Below are 9433 nucleotides of genomic sequence, written 5' to 3'. Positions count from 1 at the left end.
AGTGCGTCGTTGCTGTCGTGCGTCCTCCGTCCATCGTGCCGCTGGCACCCCACACGCTATCGCTAGCTCGCTTGGCCACGCATGTGCCGCCTCCTCCCTACCGTGTGTGTGCTGCCGAGCCACCACCGACGTTGCTCGCTCGTGCAATGCCACAGTGCACGTCCGCGCGTGCGCCTTGCCACCGCTCGGTCGTGCACAGCCGCAGCAGGTCGTGTCATGCTGCCTACCACGCTTGATCGGCGAGCTCCGCCACCAAAGTCTATCCCCCGGCTGGCCTCCTCCTTGGCCATCTCCCCCTCTCTCAGCGCCCCATCCTTGAATTCAGTCGCGTCGCCCATAGCTTGGCCGGAGCCCTCCATCGGCGAGATCTTTCTGTACCCTTCCGGCGCCGACTCCTCCATCCCTCCGGCTCCCCTTTGTTCTCTCCCTCTCCGGTGAGCCCCATCGCCTGGTGTTGTCCTCTCTCTCCCTCAGTGAGCCGCCCGTACAAGCCAAAAGCACCCGGCCGGCCTTATCCCCCTCTGGTGCATGCGCCCCACCGGTCCATGGCCATGGGCCCATGGTGCTCCACCCACCCAGGCCGACTTCGGTCCACCGAGTCCACCAAAGCCATAGGCTCAGTCCATTAAATCTAGTCCACCGTGGACTCCACTCAAAAACTCCCTCAGTTCACAAGTCTCATGGACCAAGTTCATAGCATAGTGCATTTTCTATTTTTTAGGATTTCTATTTTTGTCAAATCTTCCGACGACTATAACTCCTCTATTTTAACTCCGATTTCGGTGATTCTTTCACCGATATTCCTCTAAAATCATGATTTCCTTCCCTGCCAAGTCTTGTAATTTTTGGAGCTTGTTTAATTTTCTCATTCGGTATTTAATTCATGTGGCGGCGTTTAACCTGATTTAATTTTTGTCTTTCAATAAATAAAGTTGAGTTAGTTACTTTGATAACCATGTTTAGGCTATAATCGTAGATTAGTTGCTTATATTAATCTAGCATAAGTATATGTTTAATCATCATATATTTTAAAGAATAGTTTTTAGAATAAACTAAAAAATAATCTTTTAATTAAATGTTTAGACATATATTGTCATTTTATGCTATAGATTATAGATTAATCTTAGTTTAATAAAAGTAATAAGATTAACCAGTGGACCTACTAATAATTAATTAATTATATTAATGCAATTAATTAACCTAGCTAATTAATTACACGTATGCTTTTGCAATAATAATCATATATAGCTTAATTAGAGTGACATTTAAGTAACATTGTGTAATAAAGGTTAATTATTATATAAACATAGTTTAGTGCTATAGATTAGAATATTATTCTTGAGCACTTATAATTTTAATCATCTAGAGTTCACTTATGTACATATGTATACATGCTCATATATATATAGACATAAGTATCACACACACACGTATATGTTGATACACATGTACTCACCTACACGTAGAAATCCTAATTATCACCCTACGGTAGTTAAGCTAATAAACATTCACCTAGTTGTTAATACCTTGGTTAGGCTTTCTCTTAAATTAATAAAGCTATAGGTTAAACAACTCGATCTAGTTTCGCTAGATAATTCTAGCTAGACTATGTGTTAGTTCTCATAAGCTAAGAGTTGTTGATCGTCTTTTCGCAAGGTTAGCTTTCGTCATTTTCTCCATCGTTCTCCTTTTGCTTTGGTGTTTCTCTTAGTTTTGTTCTTGTTGGTGTAAAGACACGATGAAAGAGAAGTACCTTGTGAAGAAGCTGTTGAGGGCCGTCTCCAACAAGTTCATCAACATTGCTTCATTGATGATGTTATTCAACAACATCAACTCTATGGCCATGGAGGAGGCCATTGAGTCATTGAAGGTGCATGAGGAGTTGCTCAAGGGATGGGAGGCCCAATTGGAAGAGCAACTTCTCATGGCAAGAGGACATGACTCGTCACGAGGATGAGGCCACGACGATGGCCGTGGTGAAGGGCGCAAAGATAAGAGCAAGGTATAATGCTATAATTGCCAAGAGTATGGATATTATGCTTGGGAATGTCCTAAGAAAGAAAAGGAGGAGAAAACCCGGTTAGCTCAACGCCACACAAGCGACGAGCCATCACTTCTTTGAAGATACGATATATCAAGATTAAGGGGTGATTATTGGATCTAATCTTGATATTTTGTATCTATATGTTTATTTTTGTCTTGCATGTAGTCGAATACGTGTGTTGTAGGCACTTGCATTGTAGTAGTGTGTGGCGCCAGAGGAAGCGTATGTGAATATGTGTGAAATGTACAAGCATGGTGGCTTGAGTTGGATAGTACGCGGTAATCCATGCGAAGCAGCCAGCCGGAGACGCAAATATCTGTGACGTGCAAAACGGCATGTGATGCACACGTACAAGACTAGGTCGTGTGGAGAGAAAGAACCAGATGCTTGCATAATCATGTGTACGTGAGGTTATCATGTGGCATTCAAAGGATTTCTTCATCATGCCGTGAGTTAGATAAGTTTGTCTAGTGGTTGCATGTCATTAGCTAGTGGAGTCGTGGCCGCAATGGTTGGATGTGGGATGGCACGTTCAAAATCATGGTTGAAGTGTCAGGCATTTGGCCCATGTAATCCTAGCGTCATTGGCTTATATAATCAACAGGAAAGCTTGCTGCAGGAAGCGTTCTGAGCAGCATCAAAATAGCCTTGTGTGAGTTGTGTGAATCAACCCAAGTATGCAAGGAGGTGAGCGAATCACTAACCGCGTGTTTGATCTCATGTGTAGTGATCGAGTGACCATCCAAGCTGCTCGTGTAACATCCTGAGTTTAAGCATATAGTTATAGAAAAATTCGCTCTAAATTAAAAAAATATAATTAATTAAACTAACTAAAATCAAGGAAATATACAATTTAATGTATATATATACTTGGTGTATATATACAAACGCAATTGTATTATTTTGGCTAAGTATTCCAAAATGCACTAAGTTAATTTCTAAAACTTCTTTGGGCATTAATTGACTCACATGCTTTTGATTTATTGTTTTTATGATTCTTGAGTGAAGATTTAAATTTGAAAGTTTCTCAAATTAAAATCTTTTCTTAGTTTCCTCTCCACTCAAATCAAATTAAATTCAAACTCTTGAATTCAAATCCTCTACCAAATCTCATAATCCAAGTCGAAATCACAATTCAAATATTCCAAATTGAATTTAGGCCAAGTCCAAAGTCAAATCCAAATTCAAAAACTCTATTTGAATTTGTTTCAAAACTTTTTTCTCTTTTCCATTTTCCCTCCCGGGCTAAATCTCTCGCCCTCTCTCTTCCCACGTGGCCCAGCCAACTGGCTAGCAGTCCTGGCTCCGTTCTCCCCCTTTGCACCATGCCGGGGCCGCTGGTCCAGACATTCCGCATGCACAACCCAGCTCCTGCTCGCCCGCTTGAGGCACTTGCACGTTGCGCCATCCATGTATTGCCCATCTCGTGGTCCCCCGCCGACACCATCGCCTTTCTCCTCCAGCGCGACGCTGAGCCACGCTGTCCGCCTGCGCCACTGCGATGGTTGGCGCATTCAATGTGCGAGCGACTTTCTTGCCACCCATGTGCTCTCTCCTTCTCTCTGCTCCCTCACAGCACACCGCCCGATTGCCTGACAGCGCGACTTCTCATTTCTAGCGCGTGGTCGGCGCAGAGTTGCCATGCCACGGGGAAATATCGCTGCTGCCGTCCTGTTCATCTAGGATTGCGCAATGCGCTGCACCGCCTTACTATTGTGCCTCTCCCTCTACAAATAGCGCGCTTGGCCTCTATTTATCTTTTCCCCCAAATCGACGCCACACCGTCGTCGCGACATTGCTAGCCGTTGTAGCTTCGCCGTCATCGTTCCGTCCTTGTGAGCTGTCGAGGAGCACCAGGAGGTCGCCGCCATCCGCGTGCCATCGTCCGTCCACCAAGAGCCCAACGAAACATCGTTCGCGCCGGAAGTTGATCCGCTCTACTGCCATTGCATTAACGCATCGCTAGCCGTCGTCCTGCCCATCACTGTTCTTACGCTCGGTGAGCATCTCCGTCCTGTCGCGCAACCTCCTAGCTAGCATGTCTCCATTCCCGTGCCTTCCCTTCATGTAGCCACGTGCAGCCGCGTGTCTTCTTCTGTTATCACATCGAGTTCTCATCACCGGCGTGCTTATGCCCTCTGTTTGCGATTTGGTCGTCGTGCTATGTAGCCCAGGAGCGGTAGACTCCCTTTTCCTTGCAGGTTGACCGCGCGTAGAGTAGGGGAGGTGTTGCCCATGTTTTGCTTTGTCGCCGTCTCCTCTAGTTGCTATCTTTCACTACTCCGAGCGCGACTTGCCGCCGATGAACCCTCAACTGAGCTCCCCGCGTCGCGCAACACCCGTATGCACCTTTAGACGGATAAAAACCCCCTCCCTTTGCTTGTTTCCACCGGAGACCGAGTCTCTGTCGCCCCCGCTTCGCTTTGGCCATCGTCTGACGCCACTCCAGCCATGAGCCACTTTCAATAATCCCCCAAATAGGTTCGCTGTAGCACGTCGATGCTCAGCATGTATTCGTGGTCATCACACCGCTGCAATCGCTCACCGTTGTTCCCCCTTTGCTGCCCACTCCATCGCCCGCCAGCACGCCCAAGTGTGGCCAGGCCCTACGTCGTCACGCGTCCTGGCCGAGTAGCTCACGGCTTAGCTGCAGGTGCGCCGACCTACTAGGCTAGCCCGGTCGCTTTGGGCTGAGCCCTAGTGGGTCGGACCAGCTTCAATTGGTCCAGTTTCATAGCCCGCAAACGAGTCAGTCCGACCCGAGTGGGGTGACCATTGTGTAGCCCACAACACTGTGCGGCCTGGTTTGGACCCAAGCTCGGGCCCAATCTAAGACCATTTCACCCAACCCGAGTATTGTACATGTAGGAGTCATAACTTCTCCATTCCAGCTCTGATTTTGACGATTCTTTCATCAAAATTCATCTAAATTCAAGATCTACATATCTATCCTATTGTGGTATCCATTAAGACTCTTTTATGTTTCCATTTTTTGTGTTATTTATTCTTCTCTAGTATAGTTCATTATTGATCATAGTCGCGTTTGCAGAACCAATAGAGTTTTTTAAGTGCTGCGTGGGAAGCATCATGAGTGAGGAGGATCTAGATTTTGATCAATGTTTAGAAGAGAACATCGAATAAGACAAGTCCTATCTCCTTAATCATATTAAATCTATGTTTTCAGATAATCTACATGATGAACTAAAAATAGACTTATTATACTAGGAGGTTGGGAATAACGAGGGGTCAAGTGACCACCTATACCTCTGTTTGAATGTTTCGATAACCGGCTAACGGCTTAAAAAGGGTGTTGGCATTCAGTATAAGGCCTCTGGTACTTGGAGTGTCGTAGAAAAATTTGGCAAGAAATGTGATTTGAAATGTCTCGGTATGATTCGCTCCTACGCTCACAATAGATGGAGGCTATGTATATCGCATGGGTACAATATACAACATCTGCAGAGTGTAAAACTATTCAAATAGTCATGTCTACGGTAATGGACATGCGAAGGCATAATCACGCTTGATTAGACTTTGGGTGCGTGTGTCTTAATATGTGAGTATGTAGACTAGATGTCCGTGTGATGAGGTTACTGACTCAATCTGCTAGGATCTGTATAGTACTAGAGTTACATCAGATGTGATGATAGAGATTATGGAGAGAGGTGTAACCCCTTTTAGGACCAAAAAACTTCCAGATATGACTTGTTACCTAGTTTTGAACTACTTCAAACTGTTTTAAAACTATCAGTAGAGAATACAACTGAATGACTATATAAAATTTACTTTACGTTTAAAACTAAACCGTAAAATCAAATACCCTTTATGTATCTATCAACCATTTAAAGTAGTATAGGACTTGCTGAGTAACTTCAATACTCACTCTTGCTATCATTTAGATTAGAAAGCCACTATCGACTACGTCGAGATAGAGACGCGGATGAAGAGTAGAGTTAGAAGTTGTGTTTGCACCCTAGTTGTATGTGTCTTGGGTAGTTATTTTCGTTGTGTTTTTGTTGGCCGTTAGATCAAGTTTGTAATATACCGTATGATTTGTAAATCTTTTTACTCTGAATCTTAATATCTTATATACGAAATTCGATTGTGATATCATGATTGTTATATTATATATTAACTATTTAATGTAGTGACGGGTACATAAGGTACATGAGATCTCGGAAAATTAAGGTCTTAGAGCTCGCGTTCCTGATGAGTTAAGTGATAGAGTGCACTGCTCGCTGCAAACAAGGCAGAGTCCTACCGCTAGCTCCGAAGTTGGAGGCCGACCGCAAAGGACATGTTTGGTTGCTCCGCTCCGCTCGTGTAAGCATCCATCTATAGTCGCTCGTGCTCTGTCATGTGTTTGGTTGACCGGACCGGCCCTCTTGCCTGCACCCTCCCATGCAAATGCATCGAGCGAGCCTAGCTCCGTGCGTACGCCGGAATCGGGCATACGCGCCGGGCCTAGCTCACTCGGTGCAAAAACACTGTGCGTGATATTTTTTATTTAACTTTAGATTTTATTTAGGAGTTCAAGAGTGATCCAAAAATTCTAAATATTTTTATGAGCAAACTAGAGCTCACTAGCACCCATTTTAATTAGTTTGATCAAAAAACCTAAGTTAATATTTAATTAAAATTCTTAAAAATTATAAAAAAATTCACTAATATTCTTATCATGTGATGTACTAATTTATAAAAATATTTTCAACCCTATGTTATTTGGTAAAAAAAAATGAGTTCTTTATAATGTAATATATACTCATGCGGGCAACCAAACACAATCTCTTCTCAGCCAAACTGAGCACATGCAGCCAACTAAATAGATACTATTATATCTCTCCAACCTATTTTAACACAACCTGTATGACTCATACAAATACGATGACATACGGGTAACCTACCAAGCCCTAATTAGTTCCTCCCATGACTCCGTGTCATGCCAGGCTGCTCCCTGGCGCGTGGGCCCGAGGCAGCTGAGCCAGCGGATGTGTAAATTCCCGCGCGCGGCCGGTTGCGACTGCGACACGTCGAGTATCCTTCCCTCCGCTCCCATTGGCTCTGGCTTCCCCGGTGCGGCCTCCCCGTAGTTTCCGCGCCAGCGCCACCACGTTGCGGCTGTGGCTGGGGCCTGGGGGGATCCTTTTGCTTCGGACGCAAGTATCTTCTTGCACGGCCATGGAATCAGTGCGCATCACAGATGCTCGGAGGGCACGACGACTGGGGACTCGTGGATGCCTGCGGGCCGCTCAGTGCTGATCGGACGACTCTCGAGACAACGATTCGGCAGCCAAGTCCACGCTCACGCGAACGGCGGGAAATAAATTCTTTATGCAGCGTCTACTCTGCAACACCAACCACTTGGATGACTACCACTTATTCTTTAACATGAATTTTTAAATGATGAATTTTATCAAATAAAAATTTATCTTACATACTTATTACTTAAAATATATAAATAGTTAAGTAGATTACACCGTTTTGATAATCATATTAAACATAAGTAGTAGTCATCCAAATAGTATTGTAAGAGAATACATCTACAACATCACTATATATAATGTATTTTTTGAATAGCGAATTCAGTTAGGCCAGCTCTAGCAGGCTCCTCTATACCATTATGTTTTTGCTTGTTTTGTGGATCGAGGCAGCCATTATCGTGGTCCAGGGAATGCCACATCTGGCGCTATAGGGATACAGACGAGTTACTGTAGCAGTAGAGCGACGGCAAATATATAGGAGGCATGAGCACATGTATTATTATTCACAGGAGATGATTGTGGGTCTGATGAGGGATTGAAATTAATATAAGGTATGAAATAGGTAGCTGTTAGAGATGAAAAAATAAGGAATATTGTAATAGTATTAGAGGATGCTATAATATAATTTTACGATATTAAGCTAGTTGGATAGTTCTAGATACTTCTGAAGCAGAAGGTGCCTTGGATATTTGATTTCAGATTCTTGCGATGCATAATGCACTCTTGGCCCTTGCGCAAGAGATATGCGGTGTAGCTTTGCAAACGTGTAGAGAGAATAATGGAGAACCATGGACTGTGCTGTTAAATCTTTATGTTCAACTTGGTACAGTAGCATGCGGCTTTGGCAGGCAGGTGCCAGATCTCCGAAATTTCTGAGGCTATTAAAACTCCGAACCTTGTAGAAAACGAATGAGTTAGTCTCAGTTTCCATCCCATTTCTTAATTCCCACAAGCACGTATTATTGGGGGATTAATGGTTAATCAGTTGCTTCATGTGACTTGCAGCGTGCGTCGGGGTTCTTTTTTCTTTTGGTAAGACTTAGAGTTTAGCTTGGTCTGAACCGTAGATCTCGTCTTGTTTTGGAGAAAAACTTGTAAGCAAGTATTGAAAGCTTGTATCCCCAGCAAAAACTAACGAACGCTTTCTAATAAAGCAGGGCCGAATATCAAATCAGTTTGCTTCAAATACATTATCATAGTGTACATTAATTCGTAATCAATCATGGTACGACATGCATCTACACAAACCATATCTTGCAGCACTAGTTTTTTTTTTTTACGATTTTCCTATCTTTTGTCATACCTTTGTGTTACGATCTGGTTAAGTCTACACTCATTCGGCGACTCAATACATGGCGAGAGAAAGTCTTGCACTAACTCATTCTAGATCTCGTCGATATTACATTACTACATTGAATTATAGTGTATATATATGCGCTTCCAAGCAAATATGTTCCTTTGTTATTGTTTAATTAAAAATATTTGTATCTTCCCTCCAAAATTTTCTTAATGGTGTCTTGTCAAAGCTAGTTTACCCAGCGGCGGAGCTTCGCGTGGGCCAACAGTGATAGAGCTAAAAAAGAGAGTAATAGATGTGTATAAGCATAACAACATAACTGACCATATACAATTAGATTAATACTATGCAAATTTATATCTAATATTAAATTACTTATTAGTGACCTATAATTTTTTTTGAGTGAACAGGCATACCCAGAACATCCTAGCTCCGTGAGGGCCAATAGGGACCTTGGCCCCTCCTACTAATATTAAAAATCTTTAATGATGCACTGAAATTAGGTACTGTTAAAAAAATTAATGCACCCTTCCTTAATTTATGTTCAAACTCCGCCACTAAATTTACGTGTTAACCCTAACTTTTTATTGCCTATATGGTTAGAGGTGAAGTAGATATCATTCTCATGGTTCCGTCAACCCGCTGCGTTCCTCCATACAGTGTACCCACCATATGGTCCCCAATAAAGCAAGAAGATGCAAACAACCAGCTCATGCCTTTCTTAAACCTCCAAAGAAGACCTAGTAACAGAGATCTAAGCGCAATTAGCCAAGTTAGGGCCCACCATGATAGAGGATGTATAATAAAAAAAATTGTAAGGCATTCCTGATG

This window comes from Phragmites australis, chromosome 2 (genome assembly GCF_958298935.1).
Source record: "Phragmites australis chromosome 2, lpPhrAust1.1, whole genome shotgun sequence".
Lineage (NCBI taxonomy): Eukaryota > Viridiplantae > Streptophyta > Magnoliopsida > Poales > Poaceae > Phragmites > Phragmites australis.
The sequence above is the reverse complement of the archived record's forward strand: the minus strand, read 5'-3'. Positions refer to the sequence as shown.